At 38.7% G+C, this 27,189-nt stretch overlaps 1 protein-coding gene across 8 annotated transcripts in view; it reads left to right on the plus strand.

Moving 5' to 3' along the window:
- The first annotated feature begins 2,209 nt into the window (after positions 1 to 2,209).
- The window catches only part of tenm4 (teneurin transmembrane protein 4), a 134,694-nt gene continuing 109,714 nt past the window's right edge, over positions 2,210 to 27,189 (plus strand). For 5 of the 8 annotated variants that reach the window (XM_072391960.1, XM_072391961.1, XM_072391962.1 and 2 more), the window contains exon 1: positions 2,210 to 2,666. The gene's annotated coding sequence lies outside the window, so the exon portion shown is untranslated. The remainder of the gene's footprint in view (positions 2,667 to 27,189) is intronic. The other 3 variants (XM_072391967.1, XM_072391965.1, XM_072391966.1) reach the window with 1 other exon arrangement.

The raw sequence follows: 27,189 nt of genomic DNA on the forward strand, positions 1-27,189 counted from the left end.
TTAATATACTTTTTGGATTGCTCCACACTGCAGCAATGAATTAGGGATTGATGTTTAAATTTTTTTTTTTTTTGCTTTGTGCAACAACATATTTTCACAAAATGTTGAACAAAAACATTAAATAAGCAAAAATAAGCCAATAATTCTTCAATGTCACAATATTTAAAGTTGATAGTAAACATATTAGCATTTACTCATCGAGTAGTAACACAGCAATCTCACTCATCTGAAGTCACATAGCTTGCGTAACTCTGCTTTTTTTTGAGCTCTTGGATTGGTCTCTATCAACTCTTTAGGGAAATGGTTACTTCTTTATCTGCTAAGTGCTCGTCTTTGCTTCTTTGCTCAATGTGTCTGTCTTTTTGTTGGTGCTGGCAGGTAGAGTACGATGAATTTAAGGGCAGAAAAATATCCGCCTACTGAAGCTAAAATCCTTCTATGACAGCAGTGAGAGTGAGCAGGCAGAACAGCTAAAAAGTGAGCTGAAACTCACTACAAAACTGACAAAAAGCAGCAGATTTGGGTAACAAGTGACTCCTTTCTCAGCATCACATTGATGGAAGACTTCCTCTGAGACATTATAGATGTTATTTTCATAGTAATAGTGGACCTCAGTAATACTTTAGAATGATCTCAGACAACAAGATCTCAAAACACTTCCCGCTGTTGGGATAAATAATATTTGAATACCATGTAGTTCACATTATAGAGCTTTTACATATGTGGATTCAATGTAAAAATGTACAGCATGACATCGGTTCTGATTGATGGTTGAGCACAGACTTCCAACTGTGAATCGTCAATTATTTTTCACACATAAGGCGGCATGAAAATCGGTGTATAACCATTGAATAACAGCCAACCACCTGCAAACATGAGCCTGAATTTAGCCTCTCAAACTGGTGGGCCCCTTTCCTCCTGTTGCCTGGGTCAACGGCAAATCTCACATTCCCACAATGACACAACCGACAATACCGGGCAAGTCTTCAGTTTTACATTTGAAAGCATATTTAACTTTTCACTCATTCACTCACAGCGCGTGAGCAGTGAGACTCAGAGCCTGGCCGAGATTAGCTTTTGGCAGACAATGTATTGAATTAAAGGCCACACATGGCCCCCTTCTTGTTCTCTGGGTGACCAAACACACTTCCAAGGCCAGGAACTCTTGACCATTCTTTTTAAATCAGAAGGAGAAACTAGAAGTTGGAAATAAGTATACAGCGGTGGATTTAAGATCAGAACCTGGCCAGACAAAAGACAGATGGTCTCCTCGTTAACCTAATGTGGCCACAGCATTGCTTCAGGAAATACAATAAGTGTTGTATTTTACTCTTGGAACCAATTTGTATTGGAATGCTAGGACCTATTTATGCGATCTTTGCCTGGAAACCTTAAAGCTTAAGAGGACTACACTTTAAACATCACATGTAATACTGTGTGTGGCAGACGTTGAGCCCTTGTCAATATTTAATAAGAAATCGCAAACAAAAGTCAAACATAACTGATCAACACAGCATTTCCCCTAACATTTAATTATTGATGAGGACAAAGCCTATTTTAAACAATAATTACATAATCCCTACATAAAGCAGTGATATTTCAGGAAGGCTAAAGACATTCTTGGAAGAATCACAGTAATTATACAACATTTAGATGGAAGACTCGATTATGATTTTGTTTCAGCAGTAACTGTGGCTTAGCACAGCAAAATAATTGAGATTTTATATCTTGTGATTAACATTTAATTGATTTAAAGAATAGAAAGTAAAGCTATTGCTTTCCCACAGGATATTCTCAACAGGATAACAGGATATCAAAATCAAAGAAGGAACAGATTACAGGTAGTCATTTCTCATGGACATTTCAATGAACATTATTGGTGCAACTCACTGATTATAAAACACTGTACTGATTGTTAACTTTAGAACTGGGTGCTTGATTTAGACCCCTCTCCTTTAATGTTTTGTCAGCCTAATATGCTAAACTGGCATTTTTTCGTGGGTGAAAAAGCCATATGTGAGAGAAAATGGTTTAAAACATAATGCGCTAAAGGTTAATAACGTCAAGTCATCTGTTTGAACGCTGTAATCCGCGATAGGATTATTACAGCCATTCCAAGAGAGAAAAAAGCGGGTGGATGTTTGGAAACCTTTACCGAAGGGGGCGACCACGCACAGTCGCTCACTCATCCTTGCTCCAAGCTCGTAATTGCAAATCGTGAGGGACCACGCAGCTCACCATTCCCCAGCATATCGCCTGGCGTGTCACCTTATCTCCCTCTCCGTGTTCGGGGACTATCTCCCATATTTCTCCTGGAGGATTTTCCACGGCGCTCAGTTAGGGCTGTGCTTGTTAATGGACGTCTTGGACGGCTGCCTCTCTCATCCATGTGTGCCCCTCTGAGTGCACTGTAAGCAGCAGCAGCAACAGCAGCAGCAGCACCTTGGAAGAGCAGAAAGAGGAGGAGGAGGATTGCTTTCTGCCGTACCGTGTAGTCCACGGTGGAAATACGGTCGCCTGCTCTGGTTACTATCAAAACGAAAGGGAGGGAAGCAGAAGAAGACGGAGACGAAGTAGAGGCGTAAGGGCTTTTGGGGGGCATCTCAGACTAATTTGGTGAATTGTCAACGGGACAGGCCTGCAACACTGGATGTGTCTTCAGAATGGTAAGGTTAATTTCAGTGATTTTTGCCAGTGTAGCAGAAAAACGGGGCAGCTCACAGCCTCACGCAGTATAAACGGAGAACTAATGTGATGCAGGGAGCCGCGATCAGTTTCCCCACAGACCGATGCTGTTTTCACACAGCGTTTGTTTGTGTTGTCTCTTCGTGCGTTTTTTGCCCATTTGGCTGCACGTTATATCCCGAACGGGGGAAGATTGGCCGTTGCCTCGCGAGCGGTGCAGAGTTACCTGCTCCTCGGATTCAGAAGGGTTCACGAACCGCCGTGACAGTAATGCAGTGTGCGGATTTGATAGCTGGTTGGGGTTTTAAAAAAGTCCCCAGAAATATGAGTGGTGTGAAAGAAAACGCTACACAAATAAGAATGAAGCCCGACAAGGAGCCGCTGTATGAATTCAGTAGATCAAAAGAGCCCGATGCTGGCGATGGCTGCATGAGCAACCTTATGTTGTTCTGTGACCGTCTCTCAGAAAAGGCTGCGACATTATTATTATTTAATGTTTGTGTAAAGCCTCGGGAATAAAACAGATTTGAACTGGTTGGGATTTGGAATATACTGCCTCCCTCTTTCACTTCATGTTTTTTTCTATAGATTTTTTTTACAGGTGGCTCTGTTTTTAACTTTGTAGTAGGATCTCTATCGCGGTGAGGTAGCGGCACCAGCTCAGTAAATTGTGTCTGCTCTTAAAAGAAGCAGGGCCCAGGGAAAACTGCATAGCTGATAGTTTCACTGCAGCATAATAATGATGATACGAATAAAATACATGACCAGATCTGACTCTATGGATTTCACTAAATTAATGAAAACTGTAGCATAGTATTCTTGTTAAATTCATGAGAAATTCTGTGTTAAATTACTGATAATATTTTTTACTTTCTTTTTTTAAGATTATAAATGTATGAGGGAAAGCCTTCAAATGCTCATTATCACATGGGGTCACAATCCAAACAGTCAAATAAACTGAAATAAATGAAGACAACTCAGATGTATAATGCAGTTCACAAGCATTTCAGAACTGAGGAGTGAGAGCATGAGGTGGGCCCCTGGGAGTCATTGTTGGGGCCCTACACACAGCATAAATCAGCTTTGCACTCAGACTGAGCACGTTTTAAGACTTACACACACACACATGTCTGAGTGTAGTGTTGGTGTAGAACTCATGCTGCTGGTAGGATCTGGCTGCCTGGTGCTTCTTAGTGGCATACAGTTAAATGCTTTTTCCCTGAGTGTTAGCAAAAATATGCTAAAGATTTTTATAAAAGGTGAATTAAACTGAAGTGAAGTCACATGGTGATTCATAATTAGTTTACTTTGCCAATCATTTGTAAGGACAAATGTTTCTACAGTGCATCCTGCATTAATCATCAAACTTTTCCCAGGACATGCCGCAGACATCCAGATATCCATTAAGATACAACTCTGTGTGCATGGAGTGGGGTTGTTGAACTCACAAGTGCCACCATTGGCCATCGCGGGGTGTGTGACCTCAGATATTAGAGGTTAAATCCAGGGGAATCCAGGGGCCCTCGATCCTCTATGGAAAGTGTTTGGTGGAAGCATCAAATGAGAAGTCTGAAGTTGTTAGGTCCCCTCGAGGTTAACCTTTGTAGAACAAGGCTGCATTCTCCCAGTTGTCTTTGTCGTGCTGATGAGCTCTGAGAAGCAACATCAGCACTAGTTCTCTGCATGATAAGAGGGGGAACAGCCCATCCTTTGTAGTCACAAATGAAAAATCTGTTGCTCGTCTTTTCACCTTAGTCGTTGTTTTATTGTCAACTGAATGCGCGGCTATTCTCCAAAGAAACAAGATGCCGAAAGAGAGATGACATGTAAGTTGCAGTAGGACCTTGTTATATTCCATAAACAATTGCTGTGTTTGAACTAATGTTGGGAGTGTATGAGGGCAGGAGGATGACTGCGAGGAAACAATGAAATGCTTCTCTCCCAGTGGAGTTTCTCAGGGGATGTTGTGTGTTTGAAGTAATAATTGTTGTGAGAACCATACAGTCATCTAGGGAGGCGAAGGCTGTGTTTTAGGGGAATGGAAAAAATGGATGATGAAGAGCACGTTCTCCCTGATCAGTGGGTAGAGAACTGCAGAAGAGATAAATATAAGCAGCTTTCGCTTGCTTTTGCACAGCTGAAAAACCTTAAAGTTAAATGGACTCTGTCAGTGAAAACTACTAAATATATTTTCATGTAAATTATATAACAGGTTTCATTACATACCTGCTTTTTCAACATAGTAGCACTGTGTTTAACAAAAGGAGAAGTGGATTTTCTAGCCTGAAGCATTATGTTTAGTTGAAGCTGCAGTCTGTCATCTTGTGATTTATCTCACATAGAACTAATGGGTAGCTGTCACGATTACACCACTTTATTGGACGTGAAAACCAGGCAGTGCCCCTTCTCGCCATTCTCACACACATGCACACACACACAAACACCTCATTTTTTCCAAATCTTGACAGGACAGCTCCAGACTCTTATCACGAGTAAAGGACACTGCAGGAATCAAAAGCATGTGGTGCAACCAAGCAGCCAGCTGACTGTTGCATAGCAGTTTTTCTTTGTTGGTAGACACTGATTTCCAGAGTGCATTGACTTCATATAAGCGTATCAGGAAAGTTCTGATTTATTGCAACATTAGATAAGATCTATGTTTTTTGTGCTGCACCCCTGTAATTGGACAAGCAGAACATTGTAACTGTCAACCTAACTGGGGTTTAAAGAGAATTCACTTGTTTCTTTGCGGCAGCCTTTAGAAAGCCTCATGAGCTTAGTTATAACAGGCTAATAAAAAAAGGAAAGTGCAGGTTTTGTTTTATTTAATACTTTTATGATAACACTTTTTCTTTTTTTTCAATTGATGAATATATGAAGGAAACTAGCATTTGATCTCACAAGTGGTGTCCTAGAAACCTCATGTAACGCATATTTTTAGTTTTTTTTGTATTCTGCCGAATGGTAAAACACTTTTTAACAAATTTAACCTGCTGTTCTTTAAAAAGCTTAAATCTTAGACTTGTTTCGTTTTCTGAAGTCAGAATCACTCAAAAGTATTTGAGGAGTGAGATTGAGGTTGAAATTATGCACGTCAGCGCCCCAGACACAGGATAGTATTTCTCTTCCTGGGCACACAGCAACAGACTCCTCTTTGTGTTCAACACCACATAGTATGCATGTAGCAATTTTTAAGATGACTCTCGTTGCTGTTGAAACAAATCAGAATTTTTTGCAGGTGTGTTTCTCATTATCCTTACATGCCGTGCTTTGATAGATTCTTGTCTGCTCAGTGCAACAACAGAGCATTAGTCTGTTCAAGTTTTTTCCTAAAATCTGCCATCCTCCCAATCTCTCCAACTGCTATCATTTTAGATAGCAAAGCAGAAACATTGTTATCAGGATGGGGGTTGTTTTAATAAGAGCACAGCTATAGTTTTGGTTACTTTTCATGCATTCAATCTGCATCTTTTACACCATAACACAAAAAAACTTTTAAATGTAACATTTTTACATCAATTGCCTTTGCTTGACTTAGTTCAAGGGATGTTCAAACACTTGATCTGTCATTTATGACATTCGTGGGGGAATATAGCTTGAAATATAGCCCCCCCCCCAAGTTTATACAACAGATACTTTTGGCATGCTTCTTATTATTACAGCAGCTTTACTAAACATTTTAGCAAAATAATTTAATATTACGTGAAGCAGAAATGTTTTACAAACCCAAAGCACCTAGATTTTAGTTTTTTTTCCTTTTTTAATGAAGGACAAACTAAGATTAGGCTGGCAAAGGTTAGCTCATAGTTTAACTGCCTTGATTAGATAAAATTAAGAATAAAAACCTACTGCTGCATTCTTTTTTATCCTTTTAAATGGATTTGTCAGCATGTGAGCTCTTTCAGGGAAACACAATAAAACTCCAGGCTCCAAAAAACTTCAGTTAGTTGGTAGACATGGGCCTGAATTTCAGATGCTGCTGCTGTAGTTTCTCTGCATACTAAGTCCAATGTGTCTTATTAAGCTGTCTGTTGCAGATATTCACAATATGAGGCAAAATTAAGCTGTCAAGTGGTGAGGAGGATTTTGTGGTCCTCTCCTAGTTTCTGCGATCCAGTATCAAGAGCAAAGAGAATATCACCATCTGATAGAAGAGCTGCAGGATTATGCTGATCGTTTTCAGGTGTATTTCAGGATGTCAGTGAGACAGTTTGGTACTCAACACTGAAACCACACATTAAAAAGCAGACCTCCAATTTCTGTAATCCAGTTACTCTGCATTCCTCATTAATTATTGTTCATCGTGAAGTGCTTGGCTGTGGGAAACAAAGCAAATCAGTGTGTCTGACGCCTTTTTATATAACTGTAGTATGTACAGAGGCTCTGAGTGGCTTTGGCATTTGACTGATGGGAAAAATAATTAAGAAAATCAGACCTGTTCTGAAAACTTTCATGACAGAGGAAAGTTTAGTCAGTCAGTGTGTAAATATGACTGACATAATTTCACCAGATATTCAGTTTTGTGTGTGTGACAAAATCCTACAACAAATTCAGGCTTGTTGTGCAAAGAGTTATATTGGTTATGTGTGGCTCTTTTTCATACAGCTGAACAGGTTTCCATGCATAGCAAGCACGGTTTAATTTCCTCTATTTTAAGTGTGGCTCCAAAAAGGTAATGGGGGAAACAGCCATCTTAGGAGGGCCATTAGGTCTGATAGTTGCCTTGCTTGGTTGTTCACAGCCAAATAATATGAGGCCATTTTAGAGGTGCACTTAGTGCAAACACTGCTCTCGGAGCTTATCCCCATATTCTTCCATGATAATGCTTCCAGGTCATTTAGGCTTGTTTCCTGAACAGTAGGACCCATTATTTTTATTATGGAGGTGCTGTATGTCCCTGTTCAAAATTTCAAACCCATTCCAAGTTTTTCACTTTTGTTTGTCAAGTTTGTGGCTGTGATATTGTGATCTGTCTCAACTGGCCACTGAAATATCTGGTTGTTTTCACAGTGTTATGTATGTGCATCAACAAGCTACATGCTCTAACTCTAATACATACTCTAACTACAAAGACTTAAGTCAGATGTCAATGAGGCCTGCACCCTGTGGTGCAGAGTTTAGCATGTTTCCCTCAACTATGTTTGTGAAACGGTTGGCGAATGTGCAAATACAAATTGGCAACCTTAAAATGCTTCAAAAACTAAATCAAAAGGAAGCATCATCAAATAGTTTACTCCAATAGAGCAGGTTTGGCATAGCTGACCTTACAAACCTTTGTGTTTGATTGCTCATCACGCACTAAAAAACTCAACGCTGATGGAGAGAAATTGAGGCTGACCATTTTAAACTGCTCCCAAATACTGCTCGCAGACTGACTCTGCCCAGCTGTCGGGTCAATGTGTTTTACACCACTTGAGTTAAATGCACTGCAGCAAATTGCCCCACTCACAGCACTGTGTGAATACACTGTGGCCTGTTACGGCTGTGCATAGTGAACAAAAAAGCTTGGAATTTGACAATAGAGCCTCAGCTCATGTTGAACTTGGAAAAAGTGACAGGAATACTAAGATGCAGTGTTTGAAAGTTACATTATGAGGGCGATTTAGCTGACAGCCATCGTATTCCTAGCAGCTATCAGACTAACAAAGTGGCATCTTATATTTTCCGCATCTTCAAGTCCTCCCATCAGAACAGCCTCCCAAGTGGCATTTCATCATGACCAGGATAATCTTATGCAAGGTAGTGAAACAGCAGTCAATTTGCTGGTAATTAAACCCCAGTGAATTACAGTTGAAAAAGAAACATATACAGTAAGCTGTCATTATGGCTGCATAATGTTTGGAATAGTAATCGGCCACTACACCACCAGGATATTACTTGGATCTAAAAGAATACATGGACTTTGTAGCAGAGTGCTGATACTGTCAGTCTCATAATCTGTTATAATGTCTTTGTTTTCTGCAGCAGGGTTCATAATTATATGTCTTGTTACCTTAATGTAGGATAGCTGAAAAAGCAAGACTAGGCTGGAGTTTGGAGGCTTGCCATTGAGAAACTTATATGGTAAGGACATGTACTCATGTTATAACAGACTACTTCTCTGCAACAAAGAACTATCTAGAAAGAGTCCCACTGCATGCTCCAGCACTGAACAATGAAGTTTCAGCAGTGCACATTGCATGGAATCTGATCTGTGTCTTAAAAAAGTCAAATGTCCCATTAATAGGAAGGAAAAAAACAAATAACATGTAATTTCTCAGTTGTAACAAACATATTTTAGGCTTAGATTAAACTCATTTTAGAGGGTCAAAGTGGGCATCATGAAAATAGCCCTGGGATCTTTATTTCTTATATTTCAGGTAAGACTTAGGGAGCCTTACTGAAATTTTACTCCATGGTGTTATAGACCATTTGAAAGATTTAACTTCACAGTGCTTGACTTCAGTCCTGAATCCCCCTTCGATCTCAAGCTAATTTATAGCTTTGAGTTAAAGCCGTGATTGCTATGGCAGAGGCATTTTAGAGGATGTGAATTAGGACTACATGAAAGGGAAGGCGCAAGACAGGAAGCTTATCGTACCCCTCGATGATTAAGCCGCCTTTTAAGTAATTAAAACATTTCACATCAGAGGGTATTTTTGTCTTGTTGTGTTGGCACCAGCTCTCTGTCAGTGTGTCTTCATACTTTTGCTTCCCTATTACATGGATATGCTTTTAAAACTAAAAAAGTTAAAAGTAATGATTTTCTCTTTGTCTTTATATATATTTAGTTATGATGAAAGAATAGATTTAGTTTTTTTTTTCTTTTACTCCCTTTTTTCCGTCTTACTCTGTGAATCGCTTGTGGTGTCATCTGGATATGATTTTCGAAGTATGTTAGCTTATGGGAGAAACCACTGCTTGAGGTTCACTGGCAGCTACTGCCTGATTACATAAACATTCAAAATTGGCATTAACAGAGTTGTGAGTTATTTGTCATTTGCTTGAGAGAACAATGGAGGAGTCTTACCAAATGCTTTAATGTTAATAATGAGAATAAAGTAATGCTCACTGGTGAGTGCTTTGCAAACACGGCATGCAGTCACATCATTGTGGGATGGCTGTTGCCGTCAGAATAGCTCTGGACATGTTTATCTGAGAGATGAGATTACCTTGCAGTTGGTTTTATGTGAGTCCTACTAATCCATGAATTAGATAGTGTCTCAGAAAGAAAACTGTCTCCTTTGATTATATCCACGTGTGTGTCACTTCATGCCAAGGGTCAGCTTTACAACTGCTGAAGTTTACAGGAGAGGAACTACAAAGCCGCCTCAAACTGGCCGGTAATACTCTTGATCATCAGAGAGCTATCAGCAGGGCTTGTTCGTACATCCAGCCACACATCAGGGTGACATCGATGACACAACATTGCTGCTGTGCCTCTTTTTCTCTTATAAATCCAATAACAAGGATACTCAGTCCCAGACTTCTTAAATTGCCCATTTTGGAAATTGAATTCTGTGTCCCCATTGTGCAAGATATGAAATCAAAAGCAACTAAAAGTATTTTCTTTATTCCTTAGGAAAACTGGCGTGTATTTAAACTTGCTGCACACCTGCACATGGATGTTGTCAGAGGAAGGGGAGATTTAAAAAAGGAGCTGTCAATATATTTTGTAGGTGTTAGGCAGCAAAGTGGAGTGATAGCTCTCAGGGGGATGGCCTTAAGCTGTTATTCTATAAATATTAATAAAGCCCACCAGTCTGCCTGGAAGGAAGCTAACAGTTTGCTCATGTCAGAGACAGGGCCTCAATGTGACAACCTGTGAAAAGAGTGATGAGATAACATAGAAGTGGTAAGATGACATTTAGTGACAGGCCTCATTTTTCAAAAAAAGAATGTCAGTGCTGAAAACGTAGGCGGGGCCCGTTGACCTCTCCTTTACAAATTTGAGACACACAGACCATGCCTGCTTTGAGTTGCATCGTTTATTTATTTATCAGAAATGATACATTTACATGAATTAATAGTAATAGCTGCATAACGTAAACAGAGGAAGACATTATTTTCTACTTACACCTACAAACAGGTAATTTCTCATTCATTTCAAACACATGATTTAGCATCTGACCTATTTTCATTTAACCTTATTGTGGTTTAAATGTTTTGTACTTTTCTTCTCATCAGAAAACCCATATTTCCCTGTTGATCTACATGGCTCCTCAGCTTGAAGACTAATTGTACCAACAATGTAGACAAGAATAGAAGGTTTTGGCTGTTGATGACAGTGCTCTGCCAATATGCACTTGTCGCCTGTAACAGAGACGAGGCAGCAACACAGAGCTTTGGTGTGCCCATAGATTCAGAGCATTTTTTGTCTTTATTTGTGTCCTTTTATGAAGATGTGCAGTACATACAAATATCGTTTATTTGAACACAGAGTGAAACATATGACAACCATTTTGAATCTCATATCAATGAATTTAACAAACATTCGTAGAAATACAACGTACCAACGATTGTAAAAGTCTGGAAGAGTTTATGTTGTTTTTTTTCCAGTTAGACCCCCCCACCACCACCACCACCACCACCCTTTGCTGGCACTATATCCAACCTGTCGACGTGTAAAAGTGAGCAAGGCACAATGGCTATTTTGAAAATAGCTGCAGCAGCTGAATTTTTGGTACTGTGCAAGCTTGCCCTGCTCCCAAGGTTGAACTAAAACAATGCTCAAGATATCACTGGCAAGCCTATTTATTAAGGGAGGAATCTCATGCTTCAATTACACTTTGATTCAGAGGGCAGTGATGCTGTTATAAAATGGTTATCAAAGCATCTTGATTAGTCTTTTCTCTGTCTGTTCAGGACTTCTCTTGTTCACTGTGTGACCACTTAACTTCTAATATCTTTTATTGGTCAAACCAATAACATATATGTGGCCTGTTAACTGGAAGGTTACATTTGCCGTCATATATTCCAGCATCGAAGACAACAAAGAGAAATAGAGAAGTGAGCCTGCTGCAGCGTACTTGTAGCAAACTAACAGATAGAATAGCATGTGCTGAATTACTAAGAGATGACATTATTCTAACCAACATGCTAAATAATCTCTCATTCATTGCTCATGTTTAGATCACAGGAGAATCTGCCTGTGATAAAGTTTACAGTTAGACTAAAAGTATTGCCTGGATTATTCCTCCTGTGAAGTGGAGCCATTTTAACACAGAGCCTATTTGTATGTGATATTTCCATTGTTTAACATTGTTAGTTTTCTTTTCTATTGTTTTGAACTGAGGCACTGAATTGGATAATTAATTTTAAGAACTTGTAAGAACTTATAATAATAATCATAGAGATGATAATTAAACTCTGTAACAACGATTTAAGAAATTGGAATATATTAAATAGCCAACTGACAACATTTGACAGAAGAGTTTTGTAGTGCTGTTGATAGAATAAGTCAGGGGAGAACACAAAGTAGACTGGACCTGTCTTCTTGTTGCTTATGTCTTTCGCTTTAAACGCTCATGCAGTTGTGCTAGTGGGATTTCCCATTTCTCTGTGCTTACAGAGAGCATGTCGTTGTAAAGATGATCATGGCTGGGATTCTTCAGCTACAGTTTGTGTTGTGTGGCAAATCTATGTTTTGCCCAGGCACAGCCATCTTGGCAAAGAACTATTGTTGCAATCGATTAGGTTGATGAGTCGCCCCAGCATTAATGGAGCCGCTCATCCAAACAATATGAGCGAATGATAGAGGTCATTCGTGCCAGCCCATCCGCTCTGCCCAAGAAACCTGAGAAACTGCTCTTTTGTCTCATTTACACTAATTTCTCTACCCTCCTCTTCTCTTGTACGTGTGTGTGTGTGCGTGTGTGTGCTTGTTTCACTGTGTTAAAGCCACTCCCACCTCACTCAGAGCAGATAACTCTGTGGAAACACTGGTTATAGCAACTTACGGCTAAAACGTGAGAACCATTCATTCAGATGAGTTCAAAGTCAACGCTGCTTTCTTGGATCCCAGCAGTGTGTGACGTAGATTGATCGAACCGTTGTGAACAAAGGAAAAGCACACACTCATTCATTCATTTACTTGTGAGACACACAGTATATACCATCACAGGCCATTTTTAAATGATCAAAACAACATTTTTGATTTATGAGTGAGGCAGCTAAACATAAACCCTCTAATTTACAGTCCATTGTAAGGTGGATTTTATACCAAACCCATCTCTTTTTTTCTCCAAAAGAAGCATTTCTCCTCTTTAATGCCACCTAGCATATAAATATGACATTAAATATGACACACAAGTTAAACATTGTCAAACAAGACTGCAATATGTTGTATAATTTCCCTCTAGAATAATCTATTCATTCTCTTTTCATTCATTCTTTTTTATTTCTCCAATCACAATATTACAATATTTGATCAAATTACTTATTTGTTAATGGACTGCAATGGCATGGTTGGTTACTGCCCCATCTTTATCATCCTGAATTGTGTAGAGACGTGACTTTGTGACTCTTATCCAAAGATTAAACTGTTGCGTTTACAGACATGACTTCAAAATGGCAGCCATTATGCAGAAAGCTTCATGCTCTCTTATGGTATTCAAAGCATTTGTATTAACGGCGTTTCTCACCATCAAGAAGATAATTCCGATGTTCAAAATGGAGCTGCTTTGATATTAAACAATTTATTTAAGATTCAAGATGAGAGTGTTAATTAGTTGCTATAATATTCAGTTCAAAGGAAACGGATAAGAACAGTAAATACCATGAGGCACATGTAGGCGGCATGTATGTGCTTTCTTTTTTCTATCATTATTCATATCACAGAAGCATTTTTAGGCTTCCTAATTTTACACCCTTCATGTTCAGAAATGCAGTTGTTCATGTAGTTATAGTTATATTCATATGAAGGCAGATTGCTGTGTATGGAGATCTTTCTGAACAAAGATATCCCATCGCATTATAGCACAGTTTATAAGCAATCCCCACGGTAGACCAGTAGATTTCAAAGATGAATTTGACTAGTCTGTGTTTTAAACCTTTGGTGGATGATGAAAAAAGATTCATGACAGCTAAATACACAGCAGGTTGAGCTGTGATGTCTAACACTCAGAGAATTGTTACTTTGCATAGCCAAAAGCAAGCAACTTCAAATGTGCTATAAAGGAATACAATGCATGATTCCAAAAGCTCCATTTGAGTACACCAGCGCTGTCATTTAGAGTGAAAAGGAAGGCTTGTTTGTAGAATAAAGCAACACATGTTCCATCCGCAGATATAGTCTTTCCAGTGTGCTAAGATGGAGATGTTTATTTTTCGTTGTGTTTACAGGGAACACATTACGGAATATATACACAGTGTGCACGAGTCATAAATCAAGCAGCTAATAAGACCAGTTCCATTGTGTCTACAAAAATAGGCAGAAGAAGACAGTTTATGTGGTGATGTCATGGAAATTAGGATTGACCAAACCTCCACATGTTATGTTTTCCAGACGAGCTACACTGAAGTGCTTTTGTTTTTAGGTCCTTACGCCTCACAGTTTATGACAGCTCATAGCAAAGTGAAGAAAATCAGAAAATAGTGTTTCTCGTGCCCGTCTAAAAACTAAATCTATTGAGCCATTTGACCACACATGTAGCAGCCAAACATGCACCATCCCAGTGCCTGTGACAGAGCCCTTCATGACTTGGCCCTTGTCCCAGACCAGGACCATTATGTTGCTCATCCGCATGGTCACCCCCTGCTGTGAGGATGCTGCACAAATACAAGTTGGTGTGGCACTGAAGCGTGTAGTTTTGTGTTGTTGTGAGAAAAAAAATAATAACATTGCCTTTGCATACCATCAGCTATGTTTCAAACTTTAGCTGCCAAATTTTGATGTGGATGTGAATGCTTGCAAATGGGAAGCAATCGCTGAGCCAAGCATTCAGAAGTGACATTTGCCTCTCACCAACTGCTGCCTTGCATTCTAGTGTTGGAAACCTAAAATTTACAATCCCTCGTGATACAACTGAAAGTTGTTTTTGTCATTTCAGCGCAGTTATGTGGAAAGAAATATAATATGATGTCCTATCTTTTAGCTCAGTTTTTCTGTGTTGAAAAGGTCGGATGTTCAGCTTCCAACATCACATAACAGGTTTTAATTATCTAAAAGAATGAATTTCATTCAGGGGAAACAGAAATAATAAGCTCTGTTCAAAGGGTAAATTTAAAAATATAGCCAGCTGTGTACTTACTTCCGAGATATTACTTCTTATTGCTGTAGTTTGAGCAATAATCTTGTGTGTTTTTCTACAGCAAAGTAAAAGCAAGCAATACAGGAACAGACAGAGGGAAACAGAAAGGGCAGCGTCTAAACTGTTTGTGTCTCATTTGTACCTCACCAGCTTGAGTAAGACATGACAGAGAGCTAGTGCAGGAGGCAATTTAAACAGGCCTCAGGGTATTAAACTGTTTAGTGTGTGTGCATGTTTTCGTGCATCTGTTGTTTAATGGCAAAGTTTTGTAAAAGCTCAGAATGATGACACTTTTTTTCAAATATGAGTTTTTTATTTATAGAGGACAGATGCTAGAGCCTGAGCATTTAGTATTAACAGCCTTTCTGTGTGCCTTTTTTTGAAAAATAAAGAGCACAACAGTGGTTGAATATATAAAGCTTAGTGATCTAGAATATGAATATTTGCACATGTTTGATTCTGTTGTTATCCCTAAAATTGCTTTATAATGTGTTGTGTCTCATTAAACGTGTGGCTGTTAGATTGTTTTATCAACGTTAGCCATCAGCTGCTTCGTGGTATTTGTGGCCTGCAGGTATTCATTTGCACTTACAATGCTACAGCTTCTGAGTGTATATTTTCTAAATTTAACATTAACATTACTTAATGAAAGACAGTTCTTATATTTTATTAAGTCAGAAGCAGAGCATAAAAGTCTTTAGTGACGTTATTACAAATTGTGCCAACAAGGGTCTTTTGAGTGCAGAAACTTTGGTTAACACAAACTTAATTCATTCTCCAAAGACTGAAAAGTGAGAAAAACAGCAGATTCCTGCTTCATGGAAAACAGCAGTTAAGGTCCAATGTCTACAAATATCTCTGAATAGTGTAACCTAAGCTGTTTTCACACATGCACAGCAACCCTCACATTTTTTAAAAAGTTTCTGGAGGGGCTGGATGTGTGAACTCCACATCAGACAGAAGTGTGTTTCAGCGTGGAGAATTCACAGCAAGCTATTGTGTTGATTATGTTTGCTGTTTCATACTTTTCCACTCTTTAGATGTAGTATGGGAACAGAAACAGCCATCATTTTCAGATAAGTGGAACACCGCTCCTCGCCTATGTTATCGATGTTCAAAGACTGGCAAAAACCTTTACACCAGCAGTGTTTCAAGGTGTCACGGAAATTCTGTTAGATTGTATTTGCGGACATCATTTTGGGGATATTTCTCTTCAGTGAAGAAAGTCTTTGTGTTTGAATGCTCTGATTAATTTACTTTTGGGCAGAAAATAGACATAAGCTGAACATTTCTGCCGAGGAAAGTTCCTGAGAAAAGAAACCGTATGAAACCGCGTGTGCATGTGACCTTTTACACAATACTGCAACGTGTTCTTGGATCAGAGAGCATGTTTTTAATTTCACAGCCAGCTTGCATTTTCAGATATCCTATGTGCAGGCTCAAGTATTTTGCTTTCATTTTGATATGTAGTACATGTGCACTGTTCAATAAGTAATGGGGTTGCCTCAGCACACGTGCATTAATGCTGTAGATCAACAGAGCTGCTCAATGCACTTCAAACTCTCTGACTCTCCCAAGTGCCCTCACAGCCTTTTACAGTTCAAAGCATCTGCTTTAAAGCTGCGTAAAAGTGTTTTTATGCAAAAATACATGTAACCTATCAGTCTAAATCATAAAGTGGCTCTGCAAAACAAAAGAACATCCAGCCCCTTTCACTTTGGCATGCCTAGAGACTGTGTGTGCAGTTTTTTTCTGTCACTTTCTGACTGTTTATGTAACTTGTTTCTTTTTCTCAGAAATCAATAGGTGCAGCTAAGATCTGTGTTAGTTTTCCGGCTGTCTTACATGCCAGTACATGAATCCTGTTATGCACATGCTTTGGAAGAACATGTTGGAAAATGTATGGTGAAACCTCTTGATCTCACTCTTATGGTTTTTAATTTTATGCTGAATGGTTTGTTAAAGTCATTCCATATTCAGCTGTTACAGGCTGCAGGGATTTCCAGCAGAACAAAAGGCCTCAGAAGTGACTGGTCTGTTCCCGAAATGTTTCAGAACCATTTTATCAAAATTTCACATTGCAGATACACGTGTAAACACACGCCACTGCAGTACTCGCTAATTCTATGAAATGCATCCTTGTGCAGGATCATGTTGAGGTTAGAAAAAGAAACTGAGCAGTGTCCTCAAATTGTTATCACATTGTGTCCTTTAATTTACGAGTATATGAAAGAAACAATAATCTGGGGGAGAAAAGAGCTCTGGCACATCTCTACCGCTCCCTCTTGCCCACTGTGCCACCCACACACACTGCCTCATGTGCTCGGCTTCTCTTTGTTCGGTGCAGTGTTGTATAAAATGACAACTTGGTGGAAATGCTTTCGTGCTTTTTGAGCTCATTTTAAGGAAGGGTGAATTTGCATTCCTCCTTTTTAGTTTCCCCTTTTTTCTCATTTTCATTTCTACAAGAGCAAACATTGTGCATAATCATTGTGCACGGACCGACCAGTTGCATGGTAAATGTGCTAGCTCACAAATAAGTACTCTGTATTCACGTTTTCCCCTGAATGATAATGGTAATCAGTAGTGATGGCTCTGATATATGCACGCGATCGAAATCATCGTAATTATGAATCAGATTTGTGTAATGAATTATTCTCATTTCTATTTCTTCTACTGCCAGTAGGTTTTCATTTTAAATGTAAAACAGGTGTCAAATGCTATCCTGTTATACATGCAGTTGCCAGTAATACATTTGATATTTGTGTATGCAGTAATTTGATTTGAACATTTTATCGTGGTCGGATTTTTCAGATGTGAAAACTCTCAGTTAAAACCTTTCTCAAACCAACACATTGCATACTGACCAGATATCAGTATGTGATAATTATGTATTCATACTGCAATTTATTTACTTTCATGATATGACAATGAATAATTCATTTATTTCATATATTCATTTTTTTACATTTCCTTTATATTTATCTAAACTTATATTTTTATTAATCTATTTTATTAATTTATTTGTTAATATTTTACAAAGTATAACTGAATATTTGCACTTATATTTAGATTATAATGTTGATGATTTCTTTAGATTAATTTATTTGTCGATTGTGCCACTTTGAACTTATTTCCATTTCTCTTCTTTTCATGTCCCTGCATGCATTTCTGCTTCATTATGCAAATGAAAATAAGTGTATGTGACAAGTTGATGATAAATTATTACATAAGTAAAGGAACCTTAACATTCTGAGTTGAGATGTAGCAACAGAAATATTGATTTATGTCACATTCCATATACTAACTGTAGCATGTCATTTACATACTTTAATCAGCCTCTTGCTGGCTAGGGATGTAAATGTTGCATTAAGCCACCAAAACTAAGTGGTTAAACTTAGGACAACATTGTCATTAAGAGTAAGTATTCACTTTGATTAACATATATTTAGTTCTAGCAAAATAGTCCACATGTTGAAAGATAATGTTAAACGAATTGCCAGTGATGCCAAACATCTGTATGTAAGGAGTTAATAGGAGTCAGTTAAACCAGGTTCCTCACCCCGGTTCTATAGATGGGTGCATTTCAAGTTTTATATTGTGATATATAATTGCTGCAAATAAATGTTTTAATTGTTGAAGCTGAGTTTCTAATTGGTTCTTCACAGCAGTAACCCAGGGTCAGTATAAGTCCTCATATTCTCAGAAACAATAGGCAGCAGATGCTGCTAAATCATGTAAACTTGCACTTAAAATGTGTTGTTCACAACACTATATACTGTAGGGGCTGTAATAAAAATTGTGCTGCAGAAATATGTGCCAATAAAATGTGCAAAGTACAAAATGGTGTTAGATAGGAGAAGGTATTAAAACTGTCAGCCTACTGTGGGTGGGTGTGGGTTTTGCATCATATGACCAAAACCATTAGTTTCCTGTATTTTCATTCAATGCTAGCAGTATTTCAGGCGTTCTTAATGTGCTTGAATGTTTCTGTATGCTGATCAGTACCAACAGAAACACAGAGGGAGCTTATAAGATTTAGATCACGGCTTGGAAGGCTGCTGTTGTGCTGAGTTAGAATGAAATCGCAGTAAAGGAAACTGCTGTTCCTTAGCACACAGCTGGACCCATAACAGGAGTTATTTATTGTTGTCAGCTGACAAGCTCATAACTCCTGTTTTAGTGATTTAGCTTTATTTGTTCACATCAGTTCAAGGACTTGTGTATGGGTTGCAAGCAATCAATGTCCCCAACAGTTTTTCATTAACACCAAGAAGAAAACAAATGAAAAATCAAGCTATTATATGTTTTCACCCAGCATCGATCATAATTGTCTACAACAGGGTTTTTCTTTTTCCTGAATATAAAAACCGGATCAGTTTAAACACAGAAATTAATTGCTCTCAACCATGAAGGTGAAAACTAAACTAATATGAATACAAGAGCAAACAGAAAAGAAAGCACTCAAAAAAAGGAAATAAGTTAAGCTTTACATGTCTCCTGGTCTGATTTTCTTCTCACTGTAGTAGTTTCATTAAGCAGAAACCTTAACTTCATTGTTTTTAATTTCATACCTTCTTCGTTTGATTCTTAATATTAAAATATACCAGATTATAATCAGCTAAAGTGCTGAGAACATGTTGAAGTAACGCTATGGTTAAAAACACTAACTGTCCTTTGATTCCACCTGCTGTTACCTTAAAAATATACAAAACATCACTAAAAGGAATCTGGAACCCCTGCATTTGGTTTTGCTGCTGATAGATCTAAAAAAAAAAAAGTTGGTTATATGAAGCACAGAAGGGGCAACAAATTATTTTGTATGCAAACATTTTTGAAATGATAAAAATCTGAATATAATATTTTAGATTACACAGAATATCAATATACCTGCAGAGTTCTTTTATAGACCCGTTTCATTATGACGACATGGTTTTCTTGAAGCTATAACTGCTTTTCTACATAATTATCTCTGCTATCATACTGCCTCAATAATTTATACTACTTCTGCCTAATACTTTAAATAAATGATGTGCTATGTTAGCATATAACATGTAATACTATGATGCTGAGATGTGGGAGATTGTAGAAATCTTTATGTCTGGTTTTGTTGGGAATCCTTTGTTGGTTATCCATGAAGTCTTTAATTCATAGAAATGGATAAAGATTGAAGTTCTTTATACATTTCAAACAGTTTTAATCTATCAGGTTTCCACCAATGCTGCTTCCTGTTCTTCATTCACTTTTTCACAGTTGTAAATTAAGACCACATGAAGTTGTACTAAGGTTTCTTATGTAAATTAGGATCTAATTCAACTGGTTGGCTTGTTTTTAAGAAGTGGGAGAAAATTCAAGCCTTTGTTCTTGGACAAGACCCAGAACTTATATTACAGGAATTCCCAGCAGTGGCCTCAGCTTTCAGATCTTAACACCACATGGAAAACGCAGTGCATGACTGGATAGACATTTTCAAATATGTATCATCGATCTCTGTGTTTCTTCCTTTTTTTTCCCAAAGGATTGGCAATGAGAGATACTAACATATAGCCGAGACATTTCAATGACAGAATGAGTGTGTTTCTGGCAGTTCAGCTGAGACAGCACAGGGAAGAAAGACAAGTCAAAAGGCAGGGATTCTCTCCTGCTGTTTAGGAGTGTGGAAGACCATCCAATGTGGATTTGAAGGAAACCCCAGCTTGTTTCTAAACTTGTTAAACACAGAAATGGTGTTAACATGCTTTGTTTCACTGCACAGCCCCCACCTGCACACACATACACACACACACCCCTCCTCCACTACTATATCCAAACACACCCCCTTTCAAAGTTGAGTAAACCTGCAGAGAAGCAAGTGGAGGGAGCTTGGCCCTGATTTCAGCGTGGTGGAGGAGCCAGGGGGCCCAGGGGACACTCAGGTTACCAACATCGAATCCTGCAGTATTAGCAGGGCACAGTGAAATAACAGCCTGCCATCTGGAACCTATGTTAAAGCCATCCTAGCCTTGCAGCGTTCAATCACACTGACCTCAATTAAGTGTTATTTGTTCAGTATTTTTATTCTCTTCTTCCTTTGCCTCCAGAACTTTCTGTTCCACGTTGTAACGGATGCCTTAATACACTGTGCCAGATCCTGAGTGATAGTGAGAGGTTAGGTTTTCTTACCAGGACCTCATTTCTGTATGAGTTTTCCCATTAAACTTTAAGCAATTCCAACTCAGAAGAGGTTTCAGAAGAGAGAACCTTAAGTGTGGGGGATAAAGCTTGTCTTTGTGCTGGAGAGATGCTGCATGGTTTGCTGGGTTAGAAGGGTCCAGAAAGACCATGTTGAGTCTTTCTTGACCCCACTTAAACAGGAGACAATGAGTGCTCTTGAGCAGGTTGTTCCTCTTTTTGAACCTTGATGATGCACACTTTGTTAAGCTGCAAGGGACAACTTTACTTTTCTATCATCGGTGTGCTGAGACGAAGGTTTTTTAAAACAGTTCTCTGAACTGCTAACTGTTCTGTTAATTCGGACCCATTTAGATTTGTTTTTACAATGATTTTCTTTAGTAAATCTTGTTGTCGTTTGGACTTGTGATGCAATCCTTGAGTTTTAAACCTAACTTGGGACTATAGGAAAGTTGTTCACTCCTCTGAAATTAAATGGAAATGCCCATGAACTACATACTCAGAATCTAAATTGGTCTCCATGGCGACATTACCCTCACAGTTATTGCACTTTCAAAAAAGTCAATTTTAATGATAGTTCATTGCCACTTAACAATGCACAAATTAGATATGGTCTGACTAGCAGCAATGCTTGGATTCCCTTCAAGTTTTGCTGAGGTTGGCAGCACTTAAAAAGACATGCCCACAGGAATGCTTCCATCCAGCTAATTCTTTTAATAACGTTGATGCGATTAGAAACATTAGCTCTTAATCTGGGTCTATTATTGTGAGGCTTTTTCAGATCTTAAAAAAGTGTATCTCAGTTAAACTGTGTCATTGCAATGCTATGTTATATTTATTGAAAAAAAAGATATTTAAAGATAGTTTAAGATCAGTGAGACTTGGGGTTCCTCAGGAGTTGTATTATTGTCATCTTTTTTCAGCATTTCAGCATTACTTTTACTACAGGTACTCTATAGCTCATTAAGCTAAAACAAATCCCACTTTAAATGACAGCTCTCCCGGACTAGCATGGCTTTTGCTCCTCGTGGCTAATTAGCATAAGAAACATCAAACCTATGGTTAATCAATTTATCATTGTGTGTCAACATTGCCAGTTCTGTTTCTACATTGGCATTTTCCAACCTATATTTATTCATGGGCTGCCTACTCCACAAAACGGGATCTTCACAAAAACGGCTGAACAGGCACTCAGTTAATTGTATCTCATTACAAAGCTAAGCTTACATACTTTTAGTGTCTCTGCATTCGCTACTTTGATAAACAAACCCCCCATTAGCCCTCTGTTTCTAGGCCATGGTGTCACATAATCCCCCCCCTGTGTCTGTATCTAAGTTCATGTGTGGAGCTGCTGTTCTGCACCTGACTTTTGCAACTTCTCCAAAACATCCTATCAGCACTTCTATTAGTGATGCAATGAGTGTGGTGACAAAGGTGGCGGCGGAAGGACGGGGTGGCTTTGGGTGGGGCAGACGGACCGCAACAGAAGACACGACCACAACATGAGACTACTGCAGTAGAAGTTTCCATTTCAGAATCATTACTTCTATTCATTAAATGCACCAACAGGTGAACAACTGTTTCCATGTGTATGTAGTCCACAACTTACCTCTTTATGATATTTAACATGAATAGTTTATATTCTGCCTGGAAAGAAACGTCTTCCATTGATTGAGAATAAAAAACAAAAGGGTTTTAGCAGAAGACAACTATGGCTGACTGGTAATTGAAATTTTCCCAAACTGTAGGTTAAATCATGTGACAAATTATTATTTTTGTCTTTGAAACAACTTCCAACATCATGCATAACTTTTCACTATTGTTAAATCATTCATTCATGAAAATTTAATTGTGGCTCCTGAGGTATTTTTCTTTATTCAGGAAAATTATGCAAAAAAAGTAGAAAACGAGGAAAGATAAAGCTTGGCAGGAAGCGATAAAATGGCTTTCCTGGTGATTTAGGGATAAACCAGTTGTAACGTTGGTAAAGATTCTAGCTCAGAAAACAACTGGCATTAAAACTCAATATAGCATATCCCAGACAGTTTTTATTTTAAATGTGTTAATTCCTTATGTAATTTTAGTAGTGTCTATCACCTCTGCCACCGTCAGGGCATGTCAGCAAAGTCTTAAAAAACATATGAGAGACACTCTGAACCTCTCGTCTTCATTCACCTTTTTTATGCATGAGCAGCGGCATGAAATGTGTGTGTTGCTGTGCTCTGCACTATCAGAATGTCACAGTGCTGGTTGCATGCCAAAGATAGCACGTAGATAAAAGCTGCACAACTGGCATTTTGAATCTGCTATTAGATATCTCCTGCTATCAGTGGCAGACATCAACAGGAGAGTGTGCTTTTAATGGCCATGAAGACACATGTCAGAAGTCCTCCCAAACAGGTGATAAAGCGAGTGTTGTGGGTAGCTTCTAAGCTTCTTGTCTTTTTAGGTGACATGTTAAAACATGTAAGCCAGGGGAAACAAATTTCAATCATTTAAAATGTTTCTAAACTAGCAATGAGTCAGACTACTTTCTATGACTGTAAACTTGCCTTACATCATTTAATATTGTTCCAATAACTTAGATCAAATGAAAGATTCTATTTTTCTCAGCCTACAGTTTGCAGTTAGAATCAACCAAACATGGCTTTTACTCGGAGGGTACCCCATCTCCATTTTTGGTTAATAGATCTATTAAGCTGCATGGCATGACTGGAGTGTGGCTGCTGTGTGGAGCACAGGATGATGTGTTAATTCTGGGTAATTTATTACTCTGGGTGTCGCCGGGCGAGGTGCCTCTGACAGATTCTGTCTCTCTGGGATCACCCCAGCGAGGCTTCCATGGGCATTACTTGCTTAGGAGTGACTCTTGCATGTGGTGCTCACATCCGCTGATGCAAGTATGATGTAAAACCCTCAGTGTAGGAAAAACAACAGTGAGGATACACGTAGTGAGCATTAAGTCAGACTGGCAGTGTTTGAAGGTAGAGAGCTAAAAGCACACCTGTGGAGAGGAAGAGGATGATCAAATTTAGACTCAGTGTTATAGGCACTTGCTGGGTCTTATATGGTTGTTATTTATGGAAGTATCCTTTTCTGTCTAGGCCAAGTTCTGATTAGATTAAGGATTCTGATTGTGGCCTAGAGCTGGTGATCAATCCTAATTTACTGGGAGAATTTCATTTATATATTGGCGGATACCGTGCCCTGCCCTGATGGATGAAAGGTCACTTCCCTCTTATGCATGAGCAATCAAAATGAGAAAAGAAAGGAAGACAGCATAGATCTATGGTTTAATTCTGTTGTATATTATACAGTAACGTGTCACATTTGGCTTCTATTTGGGAGTAAATGCTGCATTGAAAACTTGTAGCAGATTAGCTAACAAAAGAAAATGCAAAGGCGTTTGTATACAAGAGTTTCTGCAAGCCTCAGCACTGTCTAATGTTTAGCCATTGGGATCAGATAGTGCAGACCTATGGTGCCTTAGGGGCTGAGGGATTGTGCAGGTCAACACAGGGCTGCCAAGCTACCCGTCAGCCATTTCATGTCATAATCAGCTAGGGGCAAATCAGGCTACGCCAACTCTCAATGCCCCAGGGTAATCCTCTTTGGAATCTTGTCTGAATTGTGAAGGTTATAACATGGATTTCTTTCATTGAGATCAGAGAGGGGATGCATTTTATTTTTAGTGTTATGTTGTGATGTCTTTAACTTTAAAGTACAAGCAAATCGTGTTTACAGCAGGCCACTGCAGCAGCCACGCCTTCTATAAACATTGTGTTTTTATAGCCGGGGCTGTCATCCGGTGGGTGATGAAGCTACGGAGTGATTAGCCACACCCAGGGGCTGCTGAGATGGGAGATGTGGGAGGTGTGTGGTTGTCAGAGTTTGCTGGAATGACTCAGTTGAGCACTTAGAGGAAGACCATTACCATGTAGGAATGCTTCTTCAAGCTTTGCTGTGTGTGCTGATTTTTTACTGTTGATATTGAACATCCGCTGGTTTTATTGTTTCAACACGGTTGTGTTTGCTGCTTGTTGTGCATCAGGTTATCAAACAGTCCTCACGTTCATATATCTTCTGGAGCCTGGAATGGTTGCTGATTCATTTTGCAAAGTGCAGCCAAGATCTATATTATTGCTGCTATGAGGAAACCTAATTACCCCAGTTTATGTGATTGATTGACGCTTTTACTATGTACAGAGCTTCCCTCTGAACAGTGAGAAGCTCTACTTTGATCAAGAAGGCAGGATTCAATTACGCTGTGTCAAAATGTGTTTGTCTCCATTCTGTATATCAATTATATAGCATCCTTTATCTTTTGTAACTTAGTTTATTTAACAATTGATCAGTCAATCAGACTTGATAGAGCACTTTTTCATACAAAACTGAATGTAGCACAATTAAAGGAATAGCACATCTCACCATGTTGTTCGTACACATTCCAACACACCTTGACTTGATGGACAGCAGCCTGATCAATGCTATTCGATTAGATTTTTTGTATCCTGAGGTGATGATTAGTGCCTGGAAGACTGTACTAATAACCTATTTACACTGCAGTTAGGTAATAAAATAAATATTTCTAAATTGCAGTAGTTATCAGTGCCAGAGGCCGTGTGGTTAGCCCCAGTGAACTGGTATCATTAGTTGCCTCTGAGGACAACCCTGCAGACTGCCACAGCAAAAGCTTTTGTTGACAATAACTACTGATTGGCACGACTTTCTGAGAAAAAAAAATCTTTTGGACTGGACTGTTGGAGTCAGCCCTTCACAGCAGGACTGAGCGAGAGCTTCCAGCTGCCATGCAGACTGGTAAAATGGATCCATCTTGTTTCTGTTTATCCACAAGTTGGTGCTCCTGTCAGGCTCAGAATCTCCTTGTGAGGTGGAGTGGTCAGTAAACATTTCATTTTTAAACTTACTTCAGGGCTGCAGCCCCTATCTCAGCAGGGAAAGTGATTGGTACCATTGGCCTTTTATGTTTACGTCACTGTCACTCAGGCTGAAAATGATAATTTCCTGCAAGGTCATTTGATGTCAGGCATAATGCAGTTGCATCCTTTTACACTGAGGATGAAAGACAATTTTAAGTGGGTGTTAATGTTTTTTTTTGTCCAGTGTGCAAGAGGTTTAAGTCTCTGATCTCTGCAGTGCACCTCCTTACTCTGGACCTACACAAGTAATTATGGGGAAATCTCCGGACCCCCATTGTGAGAGGATTGTAATTGGTATCCAGCAGTTCAAGAGCACTATCTTTCTTTGCAGGGAGTTCCTCCACTCTAAACTACTCCTTAAGAGCAACATGGAGCACATTTTATCACAACTTGGCTTTGACGGAGCATGAATTAGATGATCAGATTGCCATTGGATGGCCCTAATTACAGCATTTTCAGGCAATGATTTTACATTGTCTGTGAGTGTGGTGTGTGTTGTGTACTTTGAATAGAGGCATGAGCTGTAGTCGGTTCTTTCTGGACCACAGAAATGGAAGTGATTCACAGGTTTATTTGCATGTTGGAGAGAAATGTGAAATCCAAACATAAATGATCACTGGAGGAAAATTTGAGATAAATTAAATTTCCACAAGTCAACCAAATTCTGGCTTGACTCACTCTCAATGTACTTCTGGATTTGCATGTTTGTTAAAGCTTTTATAGCTTTTCAATTTACTTCTTTGTGAAAAAATATTGCAAGAGAATTACTGGAGTTTACACTTAACATGACTGTGTTGTGCTGCTAAAAATTATTCATGCACCATGTTTGGATCCAGTAAGTGGAGGATCATTAGTGTCATTACGGTGTGAACATCTGTGATTCATTTAGTAAATATTGTGTTCCCAGAACAGCAGACAGTAAATGCCACTATTTGATAGCTTGGAAGTCACATGCCTTTATTTCCGTACCAGTAGTAGTATACAGGGTGTTCAAATTGTCAGGCTACTTTTTACGTTTATTGTAAAATTCTAAAGTGCTTGAGGGAAAAAAAACATATAGCAAACATATAAGATTATTATTTGTGTGGTGAAAGAAAAAAGATAAGAGAAGAGAAAGTATATAAAGTACAGTTAATTAAAAAATTAGCTAAAATTTTACATTG

The sequence above is a fragment of the Leuresthes tenuis genome, unplaced genomic scaffold, assembly GCF_036924035.1.
Source record: "Leuresthes tenuis unplaced genomic scaffold, fLeuTen1.0.hap1 SCAF_9, whole genome shotgun sequence".
Classification (NCBI taxonomy): Eukaryota; Metazoa; Chordata; class Actinopteri; order Atheriniformes; family Atherinopsidae; genus Leuresthes; species Leuresthes tenuis.